The sequence below is a fragment of the Accipiter gentilis genome, chromosome 33, assembly GCF_929443795.1.
Source record: "Accipiter gentilis chromosome 33, bAccGen1.1, whole genome shotgun sequence".
Taxonomy (NCBI): domain Eukaryota; kingdom Metazoa; phylum Chordata; class Aves; order Accipitriformes; family Accipitridae; genus Astur; species Astur gentilis.
In genome coordinates this window covers 10,754,310-10,781,286 of record NC_064912.1, presented here as the reverse complement: position 1 = coordinate 10,781,286, position 26,977 = coordinate 10,754,310, and the positions used below count along the sequence as shown (strand labels likewise).

General features: G+C 40.8%; 1 protein-coding gene across 3 annotated transcripts in view; it reads right to left on the bottom strand.

Annotated features, from left to right (window-relative positions):
- Positions 1–26,977, bottom strand: part of XYLT1 (xylosyltransferase 1) — a 214,410-nt gene that overhangs the window by 80,976 nt on the left and 106,457 nt on the right. The gene's annotated exons all lie outside the window — the stretch shown is intronic.

Sequence of the window (26,977 nt, the reverse complement as noted above, 5' to 3'; positions counted from 1 at the left end):
ACTGTTCAAAATCAATCTCAGTAGTAAAGAACTTCAGGTTATGGGTATGCGTGCATGTGTGTGTGCTGTGACAGCACATTTATATGCACTAAATTTCACACAAAACCAGGGAGCATTTGGTTTGAAGCAGCCTGCCATATTTCAAACAAAAACTTTGTTCTGTCTTGCAGTCAGTCTCTAGTAGTTACTGAAACCATTTTTATGATTTGCAAATGAACGACTAAGTATCAGATATCACCGTACTACACGTGCAACACACACTAAACTTAATTTACTATGATACTTATCTAGGCAGGCCAATAATCTCAGTAACAAGCTTTCTTTTCTGACTATTCTAATTATGAAAATGGTAGCATTCCTGGGAGACAAATCTCAATTATTTGTAGTTTTGCTGGAGTGTGTTAGCCAAGCATTTTCTCCCTTCTCCCACTGACTCTCATGAATAAATAACACTCAAAAGCAAGAGTAAATTAACTGATGTTGAATTAGAATGAATTTCTTAATAATATTTATCATATCAATTAACAGCCAATTAGCACATCATGATCAGTGTCATTAGGGTGAATACAAAATGCCTTCTAAGTGAGCATTAGGTTATTTTTACTATATTCAGTGACATTGCTGGACTTCAGAGAGGTAATATAAAGCAGATCCAACACAGACACAAATAGTCCTTGCAAAGTATATTCACTCCTCTTGCACTTTATACCTTAGTTCAAATTAAAGTTTGGGAGGTAACACTCTTGGAAACCACAAAAAAAAGAAAGACCACTATTTACAGGTACCTGTACAGCCCTAAGAAGAGTTTTCCAGCTTGGCTCTCAGGACTAAGGAGCAGCCCATTCAGAGTGGGACCCCCTGCTCAGAGTCAAAACTTGTGGAAACCAACCAGCTATTCACCGAAACCTAATGTGCCAGTAATTCCTAAATGTGCCAGTTCTGTGACAATACACCCAAGACAAAAGAAAAAAAGCAGTCCTGTCTTTTATGGTTAACACATAAGGTGTTTGCTTAATGTGTGGAGCCACCCTCCTCTCCCAGCAAGCTCATTGCAGGGTAAGATACTTCATTCAGGTCTTGTGGCCCAAAAGCTGACTCCCACCCAGCAGTGACTACTGTCAGGGAAACCTTGTGCTCATCAGGAGGGGAGAGGTTACAGAAAGAAAAAACAGTAGTGAAAATGTTGAGATGAGGCATGTGTTTATATCTCTTACCCACCACTAATTGTTGCTAAGGATGTTCTTTTCAATAGTCCCAAACTGAAGAGAACAGGAATTTGTCAGATGAGAGAAGTCATCCCACCAGTGTCAAGAAAATTGATGACACAAACACAAACCAAAGCATTTATAAAACCTCATCCACTATTTGCACTTTCTGGACGCAGTGATAGCCATGCCAACAGCACTCTGGCTTCTACAAAAACAGGACCGCAGCGTTGGGAGGTACCCAGTTTCTCTGAGCAGCTGGTTTAGCTGGTGCATGCTAGGGCCACCGGCCACCAGCACATCCCCCTTGGAGAGCCCCCGCCAGGGCTGCCGGTGATCAAGCTGCCTGCAGTCCCCTGCCCCTCCAATCAATGACAGTGGTGAGATTCACACCGTCCAAGTGAAGCAGCATAATTTAGGTGCCTAATTTAACACATCAGCCCCTCCAAACAGTCTGTGGAGGCAGAAGGACTCTCCGGAGGCTGTTCAAGCGATGGCAATAGAGGCGGAATTAGCCAGAGTGGCAACAAGGCTCCTTTACAAAGCTCCCTTCTGCTGATAGACTCAGGCTTCTCTCAGGCAATAGTGGTGGACCATATATAGGTCAGTCCCCTCCAGGCACAGTACAGCTTTTGCCTGGGGACATAGGTGATAGCAGCCCAGAGGTGCTCCCAGGTCCTGCAGTTTGCCCTAAGGGTGCCTAAATTAGACAATCGACTACTGATTTAAGTGGTCTGAATTACACACCAGATGATGCCAGCCCTCTGGCTGCAGATGGATTACATCCCAACTTGGACACCAATGACAGGCTCACTGCTATTCATGCGAAAACCAACAACAGGCTTCAGAGTCAGCTCTTCTCTACACTGAAGCACTTTGCTCCCTTGCGTAGGACAAGAAGAAAACACAAAAAATGCCCTTATTTCAGTTTGGACTTTCTCTTCTGCCTCAAATCATCAACAAGTTTAGTCCTTCAAGGAACAGAAACTTGAAATCCAACAGAGCAACCAAAGCATATATTAAACAAGAAAGTAACAATATCAACATAACAAATCCCAAGCATAATAGCAGTAGAGCTCTATCAAGGCTCATGCCTCAAATTAGCATTTGAAACAGCCTTTGCTTATTCTAGTGCCTGTTTCTGTCTTTTGTAGTGTGTTTGGAGATTGGCACATCCATAACCTTTACTCCATCTCTTCCTGTCATACTCACAGCAAGAATAATCAATAAGGAGTGAAAACATAAGCAATTACATAGTTAAAGTAAGTCTCTATGTCACATAACCTCCCAGGAGATACTTCTGTACTGCTGAGACTACTAAGACATGAATAGGTAGATAAAAGCATGTTTGTTACCTGCCTGATCAATGTCTTCCCATTCTGTTTAACTGTGCGGACATCTTTCAAGTCCTACGTAAAGTATCTTTTCCCCAGATATTCTTAAGAAATGAACAGTTAATCATTATAATCAGTTGGTATAATAAGGCCAGGACCAAGTTAATTTATACCATACGAGGATCTGGTCTGCTAAGTTGAAATTAATCCTTCCTTTGAGATTACCATTACCTTTGTCTACTATTTTTTGAATACAGAATTGTAAGGACAGAGTCTGCCTTTATTCTGTGCCCAAGATAATTATGAACATAATGCTGGAAACAGACCAAAAAAGTCAAGACTTTCACAGGTATTTAACATAGCTAGTTTGAAAAGGTCTGTTTAGGTACTGAGAATAAAGACTGACACTAGCAAAAGCTAAAATAAACCTGAATACCTGTGCCTTGTGTCCATGTGTTGTAAAATGTAAAAGTTTAGCCTTATGCTTTAGCTGACACTAGTTGCACTGCAAGTGAAATTAATAGGAACTTCACAAGAGTCAAAAGAGAAAGAAAAGATAAATAGCACGTCTGGGCAGATTCACTCCAAAGCTGTCAGGCTTTGCTTCCTTGGCATCTCTTTGAGTTAAGCTTTATGGATTTCAAAAGCTGCAGGGCCAGGACATAGCTGAGAGCTTTTAAGAATCTCACACTGTGACAATAAAAGATGCGTGAAACATCAGATTCATGCATGTGTATGTACCATAAATAGATGTATGCCTCGTGTGTGTATACACACACTGTATACACACACTGTATACACTGGTAGGTTAGTTAAAAAATAATTGGAATCGAAATATTTAAATTAAAACATCACACCGAAAAACCTAGCTTACTGCAGAAACAAATGCAGTTTCTGCATTCAGAGTATATGTTTTTCAGCATGTGTGCTGTTACATAACTATTGTCAAATATCCTTTATGTCAAAGGATACTGGTAAGCAATGGTTTTCCCAAATGACCCAAACTAAATCTCCTCCCAAGAAAGAGAGCTGCATAAGCGTGGCCATTCCATTTCTGCAGGCTTTCCCCTGTAGCACCTGTGATTTCTTGTTCTCAGGTCAGCAGAACCAGCACGATACGGGGACATTAGCCCCTGTTTTAGCAGATTCACTTCCAGCTCTGCAGATCACAAGCCTCAGCTCAGCTGGTACTCCCAGTGAGACCAGGACATTTCCAGCCTCCCTGCTTAAAGCTCCATAGTTTGTCACCCACTGCTTAAATGCTCCTCAGGTGACAAAGCCCTTTTGATGAGCAGAAGTGGAAAACATTAGACAGGAAATAGAGCACTAAATACTTTTCAAAGAGCCATGCCTTCCCTTAATATTGGCATTGATCTATACAATCATTTTACTTTTCTCTGTATTATGTGCATTGAATGACCTAATTCTGTGTAATTTAAATTTCTAAAGTAGTACATAACCCTACCTTGTCTACCTCACACTCCCTATATAAAGTACTTCTCATTTGTCCATCTGAATAGTAACACATGATTTTTTTTTATCATTCATCAGTTCTTGCACTTCAAGAAAGCTTGCTACCATGTGTACTACTTAAAGGATGAGCGTGAATAATTTTACCCAACATAGAAGAAAAAGAGGACCAATCTTCCCTTAGTATATTGCCAGACACGGAAATGCAACATAATTATATTCTGACATTTCCAACAGCAAATAGATTCTACTGTAAGCAATTAACACTGGTTCCTTTGGCAGACTTCAAAATATTACTCATGTGGTATACTAAGTTACAATAACAGTTGAACAATAAATAACACCGCACTACTTTAGCTAGATTTTAACATATATGGACAGGTCAAAACATAGGAGAAATAGAGCAATGTTGATTCTTGCACAGGCCACTCTTATACTGCAAAATTGTTCATTAACATGGAAAACGTTCATGAGGTAAATATGTGCATTTTTAGAAAAAAACAAGCACTAGTGACAATAAGTACTCTGGATCTAATTAAAAGGGAGAATTTTGTTCTGTGCACTGCATATTACAACCTATGTCTCTCTTCCTGGAGACTGGAAAGGTAGGGCTGAGCTCTCCTTCCTGGCTGGAATGCTTTCTGATCAAGAGGGATTAGTAAAGATGGTTTAAGAAGAAAAATCACCGGGCATTAATCCTCTAAACATTTCATAGCCAACATATCTTTAATACAATCCCTCTAATCCAATTAGGGTGCCTTGAAAATCGTATCTTGAATTCCATGCTTCATTGTGATTGGTTCCGTGCAAGTGAAACATCCATTTACGAGACAGCTGCTAAATGCCTTCTCTGCTTTCCAGCCCGCTCTCCACCCTTCACTGCAACTAAACCCAAACCCTGCCCTCGAACAGGCCGACTCCAGTCCTGCAAGGTGCATTAGCAGCAAACACGTACACCCTAACAAATTAGTCGGGGTGAGCATTCCCAGCAATTTCAAAAGCAAGCTTGCCACACAGAAGAGAGATGTTAGATATTAAAATCCCTTTCATTCATAAACTTATATAATTAAATATACATGAGAAGCTGAAGACATAATTTAAACTTCCCGTTTCACACCTGAACATCAGTTACTTAGAAACATCACTAATAAGAGCAGGTGGACTACAGACTTAGCAGGTGGGTATGGACACGGGCCTTTTAACTTTCATCCCTTTAAAACAAGAGGGAAAACAATTCCTAACACAATGTTTTTGCAAGCAAGGAGCAAATTACTACTTGTTAACTAAGCTTGATTTTTTACATGGTCTCATGAAAATTATTTGGATTGGTTTTCACAAGAATGTGTATTCACACTTATTTTTATGGGCAAAGAATAGAAAGAAACAGCGTAGTCTTGTTGCTAAAATAAAGGACTTTCACTTTATTACTCCATCACGGTATAAAAATATCCTATTAACATACCACTAGAGGATAACAAAGGAAAATCAAATTGCTGGCAACAGAGAATGTTCAACAAAAGCGAAATAAAGTGATTTTTCTGTATTTCACTAGACATTTCAGTTTTGTTGTTAAAAAACCTCAATGTGCAGAAAATGTCATTTTATTGACTAAATAAGTTACTGGCTGCTGTTAAAAGCATCTGGGGAGAATTTGTATGTGAAATACATTCTTGCAATAATACCATAATTTATAAACCAGAGTTACAAATTTCTCTCCGATTTTAACAAGGATACGATGCCCTTGGATGTCAAGGAGCTGCTTAAACAGTAACTTGTAGAAGAGTCCACTCTATACAGCAGAAGACGAATATCTGTGCAATGTTTAAAATAAAAAATTTAATGCTGCCCTTCTACAGACAAAAATAATAATGGATATTATTTCCAAAATTATTTTAGCTCTGCCCCTCAGAGTCTGTCTCCCCATTCTCCAACTCTCCACTTCATATTAGCAGTCAAAGGCACTAAATTTGGTACCAGGTACTTGCCATTTACTGCGGCTAGGACTGATCCTGCCCTTCCAGTGCTGCTGCCCATGTGCTGGCAAGGTTTTAGCAGGACCTTGGCTTCAGGGAGGCTCTGCTTGGGCGCAGCTCATCCCACACCAATTTGGGGGGTTTGGCAGAAGTAAGCGTCATGTATTAGTGTGGATCTATAGGAATAACTTAACGGTGCAGCGTACTATGAGACAGGGCACATGTCCAAGTAGTTATGCATTTTAATTAGTTAAAGGAAGTGCTAAAAAATGCTTTAAAGTTCTAGATGTAATTCAGTAGCACTGGCTTCCAATATAATGGTGTTTTTTCCCCTGCCACCTGCTCACTCATACACAAGCTATTTGACCATCCTTATCACAAGGGGAGGCTTTTAAAAAAAAAAAAAAAAAAGGCAGAAAAAAAAAGCAGCTTGCATTCAGTTCCTCCTCCTCAAAAAAGATGGAGCCCCAAACTAAACAAATTCACTAACAACTTGACTTTTTTGGTACAGTAGGACATAAAAATCATCAACTAGCAGCAAAGCTCCTAAGCAAAACTAATTTAGGAGATTAAAAAGTGTGAAACACAAGAAACATCTCACAGATTGTAAAATGACATGTTTATTTCAAAAAGGAGACCAGGGAAAATAAGAAATATTGGCCAACCATAGCAGTAACAACCAAAAGACTCCCTGGCTGTCAGTTGGTTAAAGTTTGCCATTAACTGCAGACTCCCACACTGAAGAGCAAGTGCTCCACAGCCCTGAGACACTGAGCGCCTGAGTGGCATCAACTAAATCAGCACACAGAATAGGTTAAGACAGTCCTTCTCATAATACTTTGAGTGTCCTCAGGAAGAGGAGTATGAGGAGGTGGAGGGGGGAAGAGAGACAGGTGAAAAAAACCCCAACAGGTTCATTGCAAAAATAGTTATGTACTTCACTATCTGCAAGGGTAGGGTCAGTGACAATGCTAATGCATTGTCAAGCACAGAAAGGTACAAAATCACAGCACGAGAAAATCAGGAATCATTGAGGTCTCCAGTTATAGCAAGGTCTCCAATTACTATTGCAGCTGCTGCTGCAAACACTTCTGTGTGGCTGTGGTCTATTGGGAACTCATCCTTCTCATAGCTTAAAAGATAAAAACCCCAAAGATTATTTTTAATTGTAGCTAAGGATAGATACTACTTTTGAAGGCAAGGAGTTCATTAACGAGTAGCAGCAACATAACTATTTTCAGTTCATCTGCTGAATTCATTTCAGTCCATCTCCTGCTATGGTGCAGGAGTCACCCATCTGAAATCAATGGAGAATTGACAGTAGATCAAAAGAGAATTAGCATGTCTGAACCAAATTCTGCTCAGTTTGCTCATGTTCCAGCTCTGAACAATTCCTGATCTATATAAATACAGATTAACTTTGAGCTTCCTTTACAATCCCCCATTCTAGCTAGAAGAATCAAATACAACTGAGCTGCAATTTCCTTCAAATATAATTTCTTTTCCAATATCTTTATTTTGACATTAAAAGAATGATGAAAAATCTCTTCATATTAGTTCCCAAGACAGTATTGCTAGAAGGCAAACTGTTTACCCATACACAAATGACTCACTCTCTCCTTTTTTCTGTGAGATTCACAGGGCAGAACCCATCACCTGGACCCCACTAGAATTGAGTCATTTTTGAGGATCCTTCTCCTTGTGACCTCACTCCGCAAAACCATTCCCTACCAATCTGAGATTCTGGGTCCTGCCACACTCACCTGAAGTGCTGGAATACTGTAGATCTGATTAACACCATCAAAAATACAGGCCAAAGTAGCCTGTTGAGGATACTTAGAAGAGTTTTGAGTGGTATATAACTTATTTTTTCCCCAGGCAAAGCTGTGATTCCTTAGTGGATTCTGCCCATGCCTCCTTTTACAACTCAGCTGGTTTTGCTGTAACCTTGCTTTAAAACACGTAGTTGAATTGTCTTCATATCTAATCAGTTATTTATTTCTAGAGTCAGAAAAAAGTCTTTTTTTCACATTATAGAATCATAGAACATCTTGAGTTGGAAGGGACCCATAAGGATCATCGAGTCCAAGCCCCTGCTCCTCACAGGACTACCTAAAACTAAACCATATGACTAGGAGCATCATCCAGATGCCAACATGCATTTACTTCAAAACATCCAGTGCCAGCCTGCTTGTCTATAAAACAAACCACAGTGTGCAGATTGCATTGCCTACTCAGCGACTGCGCAAAATAACTGTTTATTGAAAACACTGCATCTAATTCTTAAGGTCACGCAGAAAACATTATATTTTGTATCAAAGACAAGTTATTATTTAAGCACTCTAGTTTATTCATGCTAAACAATCCTTTCCCTTTTTATGTTTACATTCAATTTAATGGTACTGCTTATCATCAACTGAAAGAAGTTTTTACCGTTACCACCAACGTTCAATGTTAAAAGAAGAAACCTAGAGAAAACATACCTCTAAGGCAGTACTTCAAGAAATTTCCACAGAAGGAAATTGTTCAGAATACTTCAGAATATTATTTCAGAATAGGTAAAGTAAAAAGAAAAAGCAGTGTGCTTACCATCCTGATCTTACTGTAACAATTAAGTACCATCTCCTTAATGTAAAAACACTTTTAATTTCTGGAATGACTCTTTATGTAAACAAGTTCAGTATCTTACGACACCAAATGCTTGCCATTCAAGCGGACAACTTTCAAAGAGTTGAAGACAACATTTGGAATAGAATGCCTGTTTGCTGGCACCCCTTTTATTAGAACAAAATCACTCTCCAAATCCAAAAGTCGACTAGTATGCAATGGGTTAATATTATGTTAAATGAAGAACCATTTAAAAATAACAATTACACCTGACACTGTAATTACATTGCCCTAGTGTATAATCCCAAAAGAACACAGAGACCTTTTGCCAAAGGTGATTTGAGTGTTAATATGAAACCCGACGTGTGCTTATTTTAATTACATATGTGCCTGCTGAGAACATATGATAGAGTCTAAAAAGCTAATTCATTGTCAGCATGACAGCAGGAACTAATATTAAACCTTGCACACCAAGTAAATTTTCCAGATTACCAATTACCACACAAAAATAGGATGCATTGCAAATGTGGTAATCAGCATGAAAGTAAAATGCAAACAAAATATTGCTAAATAGAGCTCAACTCTAAGCCAGCAGTGGGTATAGGAAATCTCAAAATAGTTCATCCTTTTTCTTCAAAAGCAGCAGTATTCAGTTGGTATAACTCTAACCCCACTTACACCAGGTTTGCACTTTCACAGTGTTGATCCTCACCAGCACTGTAACAAAGTGGTGATTCTGGTAATTAACTAATGAGCTTTATAGACAAAGTACACACTTCAATTGCTAATTCTCTTTAGCAATCTGTAACAGTGGTTCAACACAGAATTTTTTTTTTTCCCTTTTTATACTTAGCCTTAAATTTTCTGCATTTCAAAGATATTACTGAGTGTTATTACTGACTCTTCTCATGAGTCCCTGACAGGTTTCTGGCACTGAAATCATGCTAAGAGTCAGTTTATACCTCTTAACTCACACCAGCATGCTAACACACATTTTGATTTACTTTCAGTTATGGACATACTCAAGCATTAGTCAGTATTTTCTGATGAAAGTGCCTGGAGTACAAAGAGGAGAACCCAGAGTCAACATGCACCGACGACATAACCCTGGGGAAATGAGACACAAACACAATTTTGAAGACAGCAGAGACCCAGCCAATACTTCAAACTGTATCTTTACCTGCCTTTTTGTTGCTTTACTGATGCATTATTAATTAACAACTACTGAGCCTTCCCAACAGAGCATTTTAAATAACAGCTGAATTTCTTTATGGATGATTATGAATCATAAAAGTATGTCTGCATGTTCAAAGCAATAAACAAGACCAGGTAGGGAGCCTGAACTGCTGGGGAAACTGCTCTTTGAAGCTTGAAGTTTTAGGGATGCTAAATGCCTACTGTGTAGTATTACACAATTTCCAGTCTAGCTTAATCCAATTAATCTGAAGAAATGTAGGATTTTTTGCGTTTGCCTCAGCATAGTCAAATGCTGTTTAAAAGGAAGATGATATTACAGAAGTCGTGGCAGTCTGGGAAGTTCCCACTGACTGGAAAAGGAGAAACATAACCCCCATTTTAAAAAAGGGCAAAAAAGGAAGACCCACGGAACTACAAACCAGTCAATCTCACCTCTGTGCCTGGCAAGATCATGGAGCAGATCCTCCTGGAAACTGTGCTAAGGCACACGGAGAAGAAGGAGGTGATGGGTGACAGACAACACAACTTCACTAAGGGCAAACTGTGCCTGACAAATATGGTGGCCTTTTACGATGCAGTTACAGCGTTGGTGGATAAGGGAAGAACAACAGATGTCATCTACCTGGGCTTGTGCAAAGCATTTGGCACTGTCCCGCACAACATCCTTGTCTCTAAATTGGAAAGACACGGATTTGACAGATGGACCCCTCGGTGGATAAGGAATTGGGTGGATGGTAGTGCTCAAAGGGTTGCGGTCAATGGCTCAATGTCCAAGTGGAGAGCAGTGATGAGTGGCGTTCCTCAGGGGTCGGTACTGGGACTGGTGCTGTTTAACGTCTTTGTCAGAAACATGGACAGTGGGATTGAGTGCACCCTCAGCAAGTTTGCCAAGGCCACCAAGCTGTGTGGTGCAGTTGACACACTGGAGGGAAGGGATGCCATCCAGAGGGACCTTGACAAGCTAGAGGGGTGGGCCCATGCAAACCTCAGGAAGTTCACCAAGGCCAAGTGCAAGGTCCTGCCCATGGGTTGGGGCAATCCCAATCCCAAATACAGGCTGGGTGGAGAATGGATTGAGAGCAGACCTGCAGAGAAGGACTTGGGGGTGTTGGTTGACGAGAAGCTCAACATGACCCGGCAATGGGCACTTGCAGCCCAGAAAGCCAACTGTATCCGAGGCTGCAGCAAAAGAAGGGTGATTCTCCCCCTCCATTCTGCTCTCATGAGACCCCACCTGGAGTACTGTGTTCAGCTCTGGGGCCCCCAAGATAAGAAGGACGTGGACCTGTTGGAGCGAGTCCAGAGGAGGGCCACAAAGGTGATCAGAGGGCTGGGTCACCTCTCCTATGAAGACAGGCTGAGAGAGTTGGGGTTTTTCAACCTGGAGAAGAGAAAGCTCTGGGGAGACCTTATAGCAGCCTTCCATTCCCTAAAGGGGGCCTACAAGAAAGCCAGAGAGGGACTTTTTACAAGGGCATGTAGTGATAGGGCAAGGGGTAATGGCTTTAAACTGAAAGAGGGTAGATTTAGATTAGCTGTAAGGAAGAAGTGCTTTACTATGAGGGTGGTGAGGCACTGGAACAGGTTGTCTGGGGAATTTGTGGATGTCCGATTGCTGGCAGTGTTCAAGGCCAGGTTGGGTGGGGCTTTGAGTAACCTGGTCTAGTGGAAGGTGTCCCTGTCCATGGCAAGGGGGTTGGAACTAGATGATCTTTAAGGTCTTTTCCAACCTAAACCAGTCTATGATTCTGCAGTGGCATTTTAGAAAAGCTGCAGGGTTGGTTAGGTTCACTGCTCTATCCAAATGAAGCTACATGAATTTAGGCCAGTTAACAATTATGATTTTCAGTTCTCCACTGAGATAATGAAAAGAAAATTGTCAAATTACAATTATTTCTACTCAAGATTTATGCAAATGATGAAATATGTTTCATCAGCTTTGAAATATATTATTCAGGGATGATGCAAGGTTTTCATGTTCTGCTTGAATTCTAGACAAACTCAGGATTTTTTGAAGGTTTATTTAGGGCAGGTTTGTGTTATTGCAGCTGGACAGTTTTAGATACAGGTTGAAATAAATTTGTAATGCTTGAAGATGAAAACTCATCTGGAGATCCTGTTTATCCATAGGATAATTTTTTTCCACCTCCACCTCAAAAAATAAAAAGGCTCCTACTATTCAAAGAAAATTCCAGCATTAGTGTCAACAATAACACCACCTTTAAGGTGGAAAGGAACTTCCACTTCCCATTCGCTCTTGACTAGGTTTAGTTACCATCTGAATGAGGATTTTTTTTTTTTTGCCTATTGACTGTGCTTAATATTTCTTTCTAGTATTTAAATTGGTACATAGACAGCAAAAGGGCAGCTTCAGCTGTGCTTACTGATGCTATTAGCTGCCTTCTAGATAAATAATCCAAACCCTTCTATACAACACTTAGTAGATGAGAAAAAAGAACAAATTATCTATGCTGTTTTCTGGACAATGCAATACAAAATTTTTAATAGGCAAACTCTAGGCAAGAGAACATACGTGAGAAGATGTGCAGGGAGGCGCACAAGTGCACCAAGGTTTCAGAGTACGTGGGCTGTTTTGATGGCCGTTTGCATGGGATCAGTCTTACCCACTAGCTCCAAGAGACAAATCCAAATGCCATCCTGTGGTTTTGTTGCCATCTCTTCCAAGGCCACGTGTTTCTATTCCACTGATCCACCATGTACCTTCTATAACCTGAGCACAAATCAGTCAAAGGCAGACCTAGTCATCTGGAGTAGACAGATGCTCGATTACACCTTGGCAGACAAAAGAATTGTGGCCCTTATCTTCTCTTTCCCTCCAAGAATGAGCCACTCCACAGACCTCTGGAAGGCTTTGTGTGTGCCCTCTGAGGACATCCAGCATGTGCATATCAACTCACCCTATTCTGCTCAGTCCTGGTGAAAATTTTTACTCATATTACAAAGCAAACAGAACTTGCTCTCAATTCCACTGACAAACTACTACCATCCTTTTTCTTTCTAGTGTTTCCTTCTGTCTCCTAATCTTAATTCTTCTGGTTTATGACTCAGTCCTTCTACAGGGATTCAATGAAAATAGAAAGAATAATATCTTTCCTACTTTCAGATATTAAGATGGATCATTATTCCTCCTGATATGTTAGAAGATATTTATCAGTTTGAGTTATGAGGCCTTTCTGACTGTGAAGATTTAAACATCGATTTAATGCCAGCTTAAAGACTCCTAAAAGTGTAGGAGATTGCATTAGATAAATAATTTAACAATAAAAGGTATATCAAGGCAGACATTACTGCAACCTTCCACCAATCAATCACCATTTACCATGTTTATCCAATTTTCATCTCAAGGCTCTGTACATCAAATTGCCTAGACATATACTACACAACTGAAATAACTTTATCATCGAATAAAATTGCATAGCCATTAAAATTCTCTAATATCAAGATAGCTGATATTATGTTAAATATTGGCTTCAGTTCCGTAGGGTAATAAATTCTGACCTAAATCCAATCTTTCATGGATAGCTGATTCATAATGAAAAATTACTGTTTTGTCACTTTACCTTAGGAAATTTACTGTGGAAACTAATACAGCACAGGGCAGTCTTTGAAATATATGGTAATTAAAAACACAGTTCCCTTCCTAGCCACCTTGAAACAAGGTGCAAAAATATCAGACATCCTAATAGCTACCAGATCGAGAGAGAAAAGTTACTATTGTGCTTTTCCCAGGTCTCTAATGCAAAAGCCATCAACTGATACACTGCACAACTGACACCTCTTACAGTAGCCATCAACCAGCAGCCGTCACACAGAAGTTCCTGTACCAGGTCAAAGCTGTTGAGTCAAATAGATAAAAATGGAGGGGAAACATTGCAGAAAACTTTTCCTGTGACTTCACATTTGTGCATCACTATGGTGCAAAGCTGGAGAACCACCACCAGTGATGTGTTAATAAATCTGTTGAAGGTACAGTAAGTCAGACTGGACCTACAGCTGGACTGCTCTCTTGCCTGCCCTCATCCTCTCAGCAAAACACCAGGGTTTTTCAGGGATAGAATGATAGATTTTAGCACTTAAATTAAGTGACTTCAGAGAAACTCAGTTACCATTTTCCTCCTTAAAGATACTTTTGTTCAGTAAACTCCTTTAGGGGACTCAGAAAAAGTTGTTATTATTTCATAACAAAATTATTTCCAAGTCTCTTGATAAACAGGATTTAAAATCCACTTAAACATCAAACTAACAACAATACCACCACACACCATTCTTCCTCTGCATTTATTTGCAATGGAGTTAAGTATCTGTTATCCCTGGTCTGTGCATGGCATGAGTTGTCTGAGGTGTCCCAATGAGCCTGTGACACATCACAAAATGAAACCCAAGTTTCTACACTACTAGTCTAGGCCTTACTTTCTAGTTAGCGCCTATATGGTTGGCTTATGATATGGCATAATGGAGCATATTCTTGCTGTCACTCTTTAGTTGGGGGCTCTCTAATGACTTCTCTAAGTAATCACATCCCCAGGTGATAATATAATAAACAGACTTTGAAAAAAACCTTCTTTCATCATAGGGACAGCAAGAGAACCTTTCCCCCCCCCTCCTTCTTCTGAATGAGACTTCTGCTTGGATGGACTCCAGCAGAACTCTCTAAGCCATTTCAAGCTTGCAGTGGGGCTCCCTAATATCACTCATTTCTTTCCTAAATTTTTGCAGTCTGCAGCAATAGAAAGCAAACATCAAGAAAAACAAAGAGATAATCCTGTCTGCATGTTTGGCAAATTATGCCTACAAATGGCCATAAATGACTGAGAGAAATGAAAAAATGTGAACATGTGTGTTATCTGAAGCCTTTTCATTGTAAACGATGGAGCTGAATCTAATGGGATTTCTCATTGGGAAGATCCAGAAGTAGACCATTTTGAATAGATTTCCTTTTTGCTGACTAGCTGAAGAATACCGGAGGTGTCTGAAGCCTCCTCGTAGTATTCCTCTGGAGCCTGACAGAAGTGATTTTCCCATTTTCTTTTCAGGGATCTGCTGGTGGAACATTTTTAGAATCAGAACTGCCATAAAACTGTTCTTGTTCCCAAAATACTGGATGGATGTGCTTTGCTTTGGACCAATACACTTCCATTGACTGGTAAGACAAGAACTCCCAGCCCTGAATATCTCTTTTCTTTTCTTGATCTTTGCTTGTTGCTGTAGGAACGAAATTGTCTTGTTTTTCCACTGTGATCTTAAAATTATGGAGATAGAAGTGCATAGAGACATTTTAAGGTAGACTGATAAAGGTTACTAAATAAAGTCACTGAAATAAGATGTTGTTTAAGTGAGGTCATCAAAGTCAGTACAATATACATCAGTTAAACCTCTAGCCCACTTTGCTTTTACTACTTTATGGGAAGCTTGGGATTGTTCACCTCCTGGCAGAAAATGGTAGAATTATTTACAAAACCACATCAGCTCCACATAGCCTCCCTCTGCTGTGGCTTGGCAAATTCGGTGTTATGTAGAAGTCTTATTCACAATTTAATCTCAGTAGCTCTATTCACAATTAATCTCAGACACACCTCTCTAGCAATTTGCTTACTCTGGCAAGGTGGGGAACTGAGCCAGGCTGGGTTCTCCTGTCCAGCTTCCCCTTCTGTAAGTGAGTATATTCCTTACAATGCTTTTGAATAAGTGACCAAAAACCATTACTTTCTCAGAGAGAATGACTTTGGGGTAGATCCTCAAACCTGTTCAGAGATTTACAGATATATTAGTGAAATTCTTTCACAGCACCTACACCTAGGTCCCATGCAAAACAGAAAGTACAAATGGGTAAAACATATATTGCAGTAAATTCCTCGTCTAAAATTCCCTTTTCTTCCTTTCTGTTCAGTTAATTGCCCAGAATGAATCACAGCCCACAAATAGGTGGAGAACACGAAAGTATATGGTTCTGTTTAGTCATCCTACTGTCAAGCTCAACAATATTATGCAGCACAGTAACACACTGCATACACAGAAGCTTTCAGTCTAGAAGCAGCACAGTTTAAAATACTCAACTGCACAGTAACATCCATCAGCTAGATGGAAACCTTCATTTCCAATTAAAAACACAGGTGAGTAAGCAGTGAGACTGCTTAAGCTGCTATTTACAGCTGGTCACAAACCAAGGTGCATTCTCACTAGCAAAGTGTTTCTCTTACAACTTTTAATGAGTTATGCAAATGAATCAAGACTTCAACAAAACACTTCATCGTTAGTTTGGGCAAGAAAGTCTCCACAAAAGAGAAGGAACCAGTTTGCAACAGAGAGAATGATATAAGCAACTATATTGTAGTTACATGGAGGGCTGCCTTAAACTTCAGTTCAGTAGTGAGGTTTCCAACAAGATGTGTAGAAAAACATCCTTTCAACAGACAGCTTTTTTTTTGTGGTGCTCCCTGACAAGACCTACAACTGTTGCAGACTACTACACCTCAAGGACAACTGGTCATTAAGGTAAGCAAATGCAAGCTGGAGGAATTAGCAAGAAACTGGGAGATGAGCTCTGTAGATGAGCTTCTTCAAGCTGATCCACACAAAGATGATGTGATATCTTTATGGTATCATAAAGATTACATGTTCTAACTCACAAAGCTGGCCCCCAAACCATCACCATGTCAAAGGTCAGAAGGGTGTCCTCCTACAAGAATCTTCATTTGCCATGGTAGTGATTCCTCAGGGAATAATGCAAGGTAAAGAGAGAATGGTGTCTAAATAAAAGCTTTTGATCCATGAGGACACAGGTTTTTCTCTAAACTCCTGGTATAACTCAAAGGCAGTATATATACTGCTGTTAATAAAAATTTGTGAAGTTCAAGTTTTCACTGAATTTCACTGCCTATGCAGAACAACGTGGTCCCTCCAAAACACAGCCAGTGTGTATATGCGGTAATGATGAATAGGAAACTTGAAATGAAGTCTGAACCAAGCCTTTATATGCTTACTGATGAGCTTAGCACGTACCACCCACTGACAACCTAAATGCACCCACTCTCCTCAGTCTAGACAAAGCACATTGTTAGGACGTAGAAGGGCCTTTCTTCAAAACTTTTAATGCCCAGGAAAGTTGTAGCAGCCTAAGAGAAGGTGGTGTGGCAGGGGAATGCAGCTGCTGGAGTACAGCCAATGCTCTCCTGGCAGTGCTGCCTATAGAAGACTGTTGTGTTATCACAAGAACAGCAATATGAAGAAATTCTGTTTTAAAAGGCAACAAGCAATTCAGTCCTGCAGAACAAATGCTAGGAATTTCACAATTTGAATGAAAGCACATACAATCACTATTCAAATTATTTTCAATAAACCGCAAAGTTTGAGTTAATAGATAATGATTTTCCTGCAGTATAATTCTAGTTTTTGGCTTAAATCTCCCACCATTCTTACAGTGACATCCACTGGAAGACAACAGATGGGTAAGCACCAAACAAGAGATGATAGTGATGATTCAGCTTCAGCAAGCTCTAGGAGAAAGGACTGAAAAATTCTTTGGCCTCCCTGGAGGCTGATGAGGAAACTAGAGAGGGAAAATGATGGACTTTTGCCATGGATCTTTCAGTAGGGCCAGGAATTTAAAACCAGTATCTTATTTTATAGTAAAACTGTAAATAGAATACTTCAGAGCTTAATGTGCATTCAACTAAGCCTGACGGTGACAGCAGTAGATACTGGGAATTGGAGAGAGTTATTCCTTACAAAGGTGCGTATCAGGAATAACTTCTTTGCCACAACTAGATGATAAATCAGTGACATATCATGGATATTAAAATAGCACGAGGGAGGAAATCAGGGCTATTCACTTCCAACATGCTCTCAAACTATCAAAGACAAGCATTTATTTGGAAGACTAAGTATATATTGAGCAATTTCAAAATCTCTTCCAAGGTTACTCAGCTACAGATTCTTGTCATTCACTTTTTCTATAGAAGTCATGAATACCCAGGGAGGAAAAAAAAAGACATGTTTTAAAACACCCTTCTGCATAAGAAATATTTGCAACAGGAACAACTAAATTATGGTTTGGAGTCTTAAAATGGTGTTAATGTCCCCTAAGATTGGCTTCATGCCTAGACTGTTGGCATTTTAATTCAGAGTAGATCCCTTAAACAACTTTTCCACATTTCCAGGGAAAGACATTACAAAACAGCCACTGGTCTCAAAGGCCAGCAACTCCTGAAATACATCAAATAAACGTACCCTTTCAAAAACCTGCCTGAAAAAGGGTGCATTCCCTTTAACTATATACTTAATCCTATAACAAACTCTGTAAATAGTTAAGGCATCTGTTTCAAGAAGTCACAGAAGAGGAAAATTTTTTGCCCCAGCTCAGGAGGAGGAAATTAAATGTCAAGACTTTTCCCCCCAATTATTTTAAAAGTAATACAGTCAGTGCTACTGACTTCAAACCAATCTACGCAGCTAGTGTGGGATTTCTGGGACATGACACTTCCTCATTCTCAAAACAATAGTTCATCAGCTGTAGATTCCTGTGAAAACAGACTATTACTTTGCTAAGTAATGGTACTTAGAGAAGTGCAATGGTTAGAAAGGCAGAGCTGAATTTCTAGCGCGTCAGCCCCAGCAATTTCCTTCTGTCCTGGGTGACATTTTAGGCCTAAACCAAAAAGCAAATCTGAAAGTTGCTGTTGCCTGCTTACAATTAGTATGTAACAACACTAACACAGTTTTGTTATGGTTACAAAGTCAAATTAGGAAAGAATATAACACTGAGGCTGCTTGTGCAACCTTAACTCAAGCTCAGTTCAGTACTAATGTGCATTCACATCGCACAGCTGCTTGCTCAGCATTGAATAAAAGTAAGAGAATTAGATGCCATGTTTCCTCTTAAAGGTCTGTCTACTAAAATCACTGTAATGAGGGCACTCCAGAGGTCCAACACCTATTTTATGTGAAAAAAACCCGACAACTGCCAGTATGGCTCAAATTTTCCTACTACAAGGAAAGGCTGGCTTTGGTGGTGGTGTGTTGGGTTTGGTTTTTTTTCTTTTTTTCCCCTTGTTCACCCTTCAGCTCATATCATTGTACCAATCATTTTCTATAGCCATAGTTTTATTTGACTCTCCCCACCGACACTCTGTCCACATTTCACAGGATCACTGGGAAGCATTAGCAATTGCTTAAGTACTTTTCTTTCATCTCTGTATATACACAGTAATCTTTATCAAAATATTCACTGAGCTTCTGCTACCCTTGTGCTCTCTCCCCAGGAGGTTTGCAGTGAGGACATTCTTAGCCATTATCCTCTCCCACGCTTGCCCACGCTCCCCCTTTAATGCTCCATAAAACGATATCATTTTCCAAAACAGAGGCTTGGTGAGAACTAGGGCTGCTGACCATAAATTTTCCAGCCCTTCTGCCCTCCATTCCTTGTGTCATGCATTGCTCTCAGCATTTCCTTAAGATGCCACTTGTAAGATGCTTTTCTGCAAGTTTGCTGCCCTGGCCTGCCAGGGACCAGCTCTGCAGCCACTAGATCCACAGGTGACTAGACAGGCCTAATGTGGAAAAACATGACCAGACAGTAGCTTCACATGGAAAAAAACAGAGGAACATCAGTCTGATTTCATTCTCCCACTTCTAAAATTGCAGATAAGCTAGACAGGAATTGTCGGTATTTAAATGAAAGGATTAATTGGCACAGACACCCAACCCAGTTTTCCCCTCACTGAATTTCTTCTAAAACCAAAGCTGAAGCTATGCAAGACAAAGCTGACAGAGCCAGCCTGTGCTCATAATGGCCTTATTATTGGGAGAAGAATCCCTCAGCTCTGCAATGCCGCAAGCTCACCCATACCTGAGAAACAACAGACTCCTGTCCTCTACACTGCAGCTGTCCCCAGAGATGCAGGGAGATGGCAAAACAATGCCACCCTGTTTTGGGATGCCACAAGGACATTTCTAGCAATTCCAGCTCCCTTACAAGATGGACGCAGATCTTCCTTCTGCAAAGAAACTTGTCCAGTTTCTGACCCGCTGGCCAGATCCAGTTTCTGAGGATAATTCATTCTTTGGGCCCTCTGCCCAGGGAACAACTCGGCTGTGAGCAGGGAGAAGCATTTTGGCAACTCTTATATCAAGGCTGCCTCATCACTCCCTTCAAATGACCCGAGTGCACTGGTCATCCAACAGCAATGCAGGCAGCCCTACAGTGGGATGCCTGCCTGCACATCCAGTCTGGTGACAGGGGCTTATGTGCACTTTGGATCCCAGCATTTACATACATTTTCATCACATAAATGATATAGTCCAGTCCTCATCCATACAATGAGGTAGGGCCAATCTTCAGCCAAAACAATAAAGTATCTTTTTGTTACTTAAATCCTAATTTTAACTATCCAAACTTGCACAAGCGCAACATACATTCTTCCCGAGATCTCATCTTTCTCCTTACAGTGCCACAGCTTCACTGATTTTGTTAGAGTTCATTCTGCTTTACACATGTAAGGGAAGAGGACAGACACACCACTTATTTCATAAACTCATTTCGCCTAAAATGCAAGTACTGAATCTTGAAATGGCCCTTACAACGAAAGAAGTGCTGAAAAGATGTTTTCCAGAACAGAATGCAATCTCTGTACATGGTGTAATTACATCTTAGCATTCTGCAGAATACCAGCATATGGCTTAAATGCTATTAATTGTAAGCAGTTTTGTTCCAAAGGATGTTGTTCGCTGATAACTACTCAATTAGGGTTATTTTGCAATTAGTCTACTCACAGTAAATTTATTGCAACCAGAGTCATCTGTGATGCAGCAAATTAAAATGCTGTCTGGGCTGCACATGCAGTGGCTCTTACATGCTCCTTAAACCGTTTATAGCTCACCACAGTAATTTTGTCACACTAACAGATTAAATGTACAGAAAAGCAGCAGCAGCCAATGTCATTAGGAATCCTGAAACCAGGAGAAAAAGACAAATCTGGCGTTCAGTAATCTTTAGATGAAACCCAGGAAGTCCAAAAATGCATTGCCAAAAATGTGAAAGCTAAACAAAGCTATATGTTTGTATGTCACTGTGCGCATACACATGCACATTGAGCAGATGAAATTCTGTATTTGCTTAGTTACACCTCCCATTCTTTTAAAATGATATAGAGGACTCTCTCATTTTCACGCCTTAAAGAACTGCTCTGCTCCAACCTGTAAGTATTTGGCATCTTAGTGGCTTATCCTCTCCCTTCCTGCAAATCACACCTCTTTCTGTTGAGTGCTTTGAAGTAGTCAGACAAAAACATTATAGACATGCAGATTGCTATTATCTGTGCATATTATTCAGTAAAAGGTGCTCCAGAGCCCTTTTCTCTCAGTTTGAAAACCAAAAGGCGGCTGGGTTTTCTAAAATGAAATGGAAAATTTTCTTCTCGGCAGCCTGTAAGAAACTGAAAACACTTGCTTCGATGTGCCAGAGCAGCATTATCAATAAGCATCCAGGGAAAAAGCAGTCTAATCTGCAAAGAACTCTTTCAGTGCTGATGAATGATGTGGAATGAGGGTAGCTTGATTATTTTTCTACTTTATTTATGAGTTGGGTTTACCCCACAGGGATGAAGGTAGCAGAAAACCTGTTTGATTTATAAACTAAGAAAAGACAACAGAAGAGCCAAGGGGAAGTAAATCAGGCTCACTTGAGGCTCTGCTTTCCTAGGGATTTTTCTTTTGCCAGAACTACATCTTAGAAAACACCTCTCAAAAAAACCTGTTACATACTTTTCATCTATCTAGGGCCATAGATCTGTGTCAAGCATAAACTTAGTTGGGTAATTAATGATAAGGATTAGGCCAGTCTCTCCTGGGGATATGGCAGCCTAGAGATACTGGCCCAGAGGAGGACTGATGCAGATACCACTTGGCACCATGCCTGCAATGACTCATGGACCTGGTGCCAATGACTGAAGAGGAACCCTGCTGCATATCCAGCAAACTTGCAAGGCAAGGGATTCAGAGCTACAAACTACCACGATCCATGTGGGAGTGAAAACAGAGAATTCAGGGACAGAATCCAGCCAGTGGGTCAAAAGCTGGGCTTTTTTCACCGCAGAAGGAAGAGTGCAAGTAGAAGTCACAACATTAATATGCATGTTGAAACGTGGAGTTGTGTAATTGTAATCACATTGCTGCCCAATAATCCGAGCAGTAATCTCAGCAGTCAGGGTCACAGTGGCCATTCTAAACTATACTCCTGCCCATGGTAGTAAGGGACTCTGCTGGGGGAAACGTGGCACAGATCAGGTCACTTGTGTTTTGTCAAAGAGGAGTTTATCTAGGTAGAGAGTGAAGCTTATTTTAAGAGTAAAGAATTCACATTGAAACTTCTGCTTCTTCCCAATACCTCTGCACAAGAGGAGGGCCATTTATGATGACAACAGACAAGGAACGGAGGCAGGTGGTCCAGGTCCACCAACAGCTTTGGTGAGCAGAAGCGAGTCTGGCACACCAGGGGAATCAGCGTCTCTAGTCTGGCCTGTATAGGACCAGGCTGGAGATGGCCCCAGCAAGGAAACAATCTGCCACATTGTCCACAGGTTGCTGATCTCCATATCACGTCTCCTGAAAACAAATGAACTCCCCAAAAGGATGTCTCCCTGTACCCTCTTCCCAGCCTGCAGAGGACTGGATTTGCCCCTTCCTCATCTAACCTTGTGCTGAACCTACTTCTCCCCTCTTACCTTCACTGACTGCATTTGCCTTCAAAATACACCTCTACAAACTCCAAACATTTCCTTCCGAATGAAGGGTGACTTGCAAGCTGCCTGTTGCCCTGATCTCAGCCATGACCTTGGATAAGGCTGCACCTAAAGCCTTTGACACCAATCCCGTTCCATCATATTTGTGCCCTGTGTTCAGGACTGGCTTGCTGGGAAATGCTGGCTCACATGCTCTGCAAGTCAGGTAACTGGTAAAGTTGCCATGTCCCATTTTGCTGCTTCAGCAGTGCTGTCTCTCTGCAAGATCCTTAGAGGGACTGCAGCCCCTGTCCTCTTGCTCTCACAGAAATAAAGCCTGCATGTCAAACAGGTAATAAACATGATGCTCTTGGTTTTAACAATTCTTTCTTTTATACATTGAAGATAGTTATGTTCTACTCCTTTTGCCTGTTGCCTTTGGAAACAATAAAATACTTAAAAGAAAAAAGAAACAGCTTTGTTCCTGTTGATAACCTGAATCTTGTTCCTGTTGATAACCACTTAAGTGAATGTATCACTTAACACTTATGACAATCCAGCTGGATGGAGTCATGTCCGTGATTGACAGCTACACTTAGCAACTTCATGGTTTTGATCAGCTGAGACAGGATCCAAGGGGATTAAATGCTGGATGACATCTCAGTGGAAACCACAGCACTGGGAACACGTTTATATGTTGGGATAATGGATGAATGTGCTCCTCCAATGCATAAATATTTATACTTCACAGCTCTGCTGAAAACAGACCTTTTTCAAACCAAAGTGAAGGGAATAGCACTCACATGCTGAACACATAGACTCAGTCCCCGGCTGTCTGACATTTGCTGACAAACAGCATATAGCTTTTTTGATGCATAAGTGGCAAGACCTCTACCCAGATCTCCGCCTACCAGTGACCCTAACAATGGGGTGTCTTATATCCCCAAAAGCTGATGGCCAGTGCTTCACAAACATCTCCTAACCAAGCTCAACTCCTTTAAAGGACCTCTGAAGTTGATGAAGACACCTTTGATGAGGGATGGAGCCAGTCTGTGAGTGAACAGCTGCAGTATTTATGTTCTGCAGTGGGGAGGAGAGACCTGAGACCACAGCACACTTAAAATCAGATAATGTACCTTTAATGGGTCTATAAAATTTAAGGAACCTACCAAGTTTTTTTATATATATATGTATATATATATATAAAAAAAAAAAATATATATATAAAGTCCTTCTGGTAGGCACCAGGCATCTTCAGTTTGGGGATTCCTACACATCTGTCTTGAGAGCCCTGTATTCAGACATTTCAGAATTGACTTCAAAGTCTGGATCTCCTCCATAGACCTGATGTACCAAATGGCTTGTGCATTGGCACCTCCTGCATAAGCAACTCATGTCCCACTCAATATGCTGCTGCTTTATCACTTCCCCACAGCAAAGCTCCCTGATCTGCTCCAGAGCAACCGTGTATGTAATACAGGATGTCCAGATTTTCTGCCAAGGAAATCTGGCTGTTGAAGTGGTTAACTTCAGCTGTCAACATGGGCAGGAGGAAATAACCTTGAGGCAAAGAAAAGTCAACATTTTTCCAGAAGTATCCATCTGGCTAAGTTAAGACATGGCCCAACTATTCTTTTTATACAAGCATCGCTGCCTAAAATAAAAGTCTAAATGAAACTCTAGCACTGCAAACCTAAAAATTGTAACCACAGTCTTTTTAAACTTAATTTTTTAATGTGGTATATATCCATACCTCATGAGTTGTTACTAAATTCACGTGTATTTTACAATAAAACTATATTTGGACAATTCAATTTCTCTAGTCATGTTTGTAGATCCCAGTTTTCCTGGACCTTTTACTATGTCTTATTACAAATGAAGCATTTATACCAATGTGCAATGTACATACATGCTGAAAGGCTTCAAGTGTAAAAGGTGACACTGTTCTTGGTTCTAAGACCATGCTATTATCCTCACTGTAGGACATACGAGATAAATTTGGTATTTAAAAAACCAGCAATAAATAGCTCTCGAGAAGCCTGTTTTTAAAAAAGGTACTTGTTTAGAACTTCTGGAAAGTCAACCTGCATCCATGGGAGACAGGCAGGGGATGGAATCTTAGGTGTGTGCAAAATTGCACCCAGCTGCAGTGTGCACCCACACTAATGACAATCTATCTTCCAGCTCGTTCCAGGATATCGCTTGCATGTATAGGATTCTCAGAATGGTTTGGGTTGGAAAAGACCTTAAAGATCATCTAGTTCCAACCCCCTTGCCATGGACAGGGATACCCTTCCCCTAGACCACATTACTCAAAGCCCCACCCAACCTGGCCTTGAACACTTCCAGCAATCGGACATCCACAAATTCCCCAGACAATCTGTTCCAGTGCCTCACCACCCTCACAGTAAAGGAACTTCTTCCTTACAGCTAATCTAAATTTACCCTCTTTCAGTTTAAAGCCATTACCCCTTGTCCTATTACTACATGCCCTTGTAAAAAGTCCCTCTCTGGCTTTCTTGTAGGCCCCCTTTAGGGAATGGAAGGTTGCTGTATGGTCTCACCAGAGCTTTCTCTTTTCCAGGCTGAAAAACCCCAACTCTCTCAGCCTGTCTTCATAGGGGAGGTGACCGAGCCCTCTGATCATCTTTGTGGCCCTCCTCTGGACTCACTCCAACAGGTCCATGTCCTTCTTATCTTGGGGGCCCCAGAGCTGAACGCAGTACTCCAGGTGGGGTCTCATGAGAGTGGAGGGGGAGAACCACCTCCCTCGACCTGCTGGTCATGCTTCTTTTGCTGCAGCCCAGGATACAGTTGGCTTTCTGAGCTGCAAGTGCACATTGCCGGGTCACATTGAGCTTCTTGTCAACCAACACCCCCAAGTCCTTTTCCACAGCACTGCTCTCAATCCACTCATTGTCCAGCTTGTATTTGTGCTTGGATTGCCCCAACCCATATGTGAAGCACTTACACTACACAAGGTATTGATGACATTACTAAGATATGTCCTTGATCCCAAAAAGTGTCTGCAAGGTGCTGACCTCCATCAGCTTTCTCACAGACCAGAATTGATTCTCCTGTCATTAGAGAATAAGAGGGAAGAATACCAAGTATGTGCTTATCACAGTGGATTCCACCAGTGGTACCCCAATGGGACCTCAGGGGCACCTGGGGGGTACTCACTGATGCTTAGCCTGCCACTGATGTATGGTTTTGCTCAATTCCTACCTCTCTACTGTTCTTTTATCTTCCCTTCAACTTGTGCTGCCTCTGCTGTCCCTCTCCCTGCTTCCCACTGAACACCAAGTCTTCTGCCTGCTCAATTAATTCTTTATCTCCAATGTTTGCCCACCTAGCTTAATGAGACATGGTAAAAACCAAAATAAAACAGTCACAGGTGCACTGAGGTAGGAAATGGGGTGCTCACACCATTCACCCTTGTAATATGTGCCATCTAAATTAAAAGCCGAAACTTCCTATTACAGAGAGATACTCTTGTTTGGAAACATCCTCTGGGGCACCTCCTTTTTTCCACTGTCTGTACGTGGAGTTTAGCCTCCTAATTTAGGTAATAGCAACATGGATCCTCCTTCCTCCCACCCTGAAACCCCCCAATAGTAACCACTGCTTCGCAATGGTGCAATAAACAGGTAAGCCATGGGGTTAGAGGATGTAACTAAATATTCCTAATGAAAGAAACTAAACACCCCCCAACCCCTATGGCTCACCAGGTTTACTGTACCATCTCAAAGCAAGACCTATTCTTTGTGAAAGTCCCTGTGCACTTTCAGCTCGGACAAAGACATCGACATATCCTTACATGCGCGGGCTGAAGTGCCATTTACAGGATGGGGACTTTAGACTGCTGTATAAAAAAGTGCTGCTGCAAATATTGCTGTTCCCTGATCAATACCTACTTTGATCAACTGATCAATGCTTTGTTATTAAAAAATAAAAGCACTTTACTGTATGGGAAGCTTACAGCTAAATGAATGGTAGCACATGAAGCACTCTTCTTGAAAAGTAGGAAAAGGTCAGCTCACATGCAAAAGCAACAGCAAGCTGAGAGATACCTCATGTATCTGACTGCATGAAGAAATCAAAAGCAACAAATCAAAGCTTGGCTTAGGCTAGCAGAGGTAACTGACTCTCTACAACAGTGATTTTGGAAATTACTTTTGCTGATTGAAGAACATTAAAAATAGAAGTGAGCCCCAAATTCAGATATATTTTTCCCCATGCTTTTGGAATTTTTTTATTATACTTCTGATAATTATCTGGATTATCAAAATGCTTAGAAGTCCTGGTTATTAGCTAGGACTCCACTGTGCCACAAAACCAGCCATATCAGCAATGCCACTCATTCAGTGGTTAGCATGAGGCATCAAAATTCACCATGTCTGTTCCCTGACCCCCAAAAAGCACACAAATCCTGTATAGAATAACAAGACTTCTGA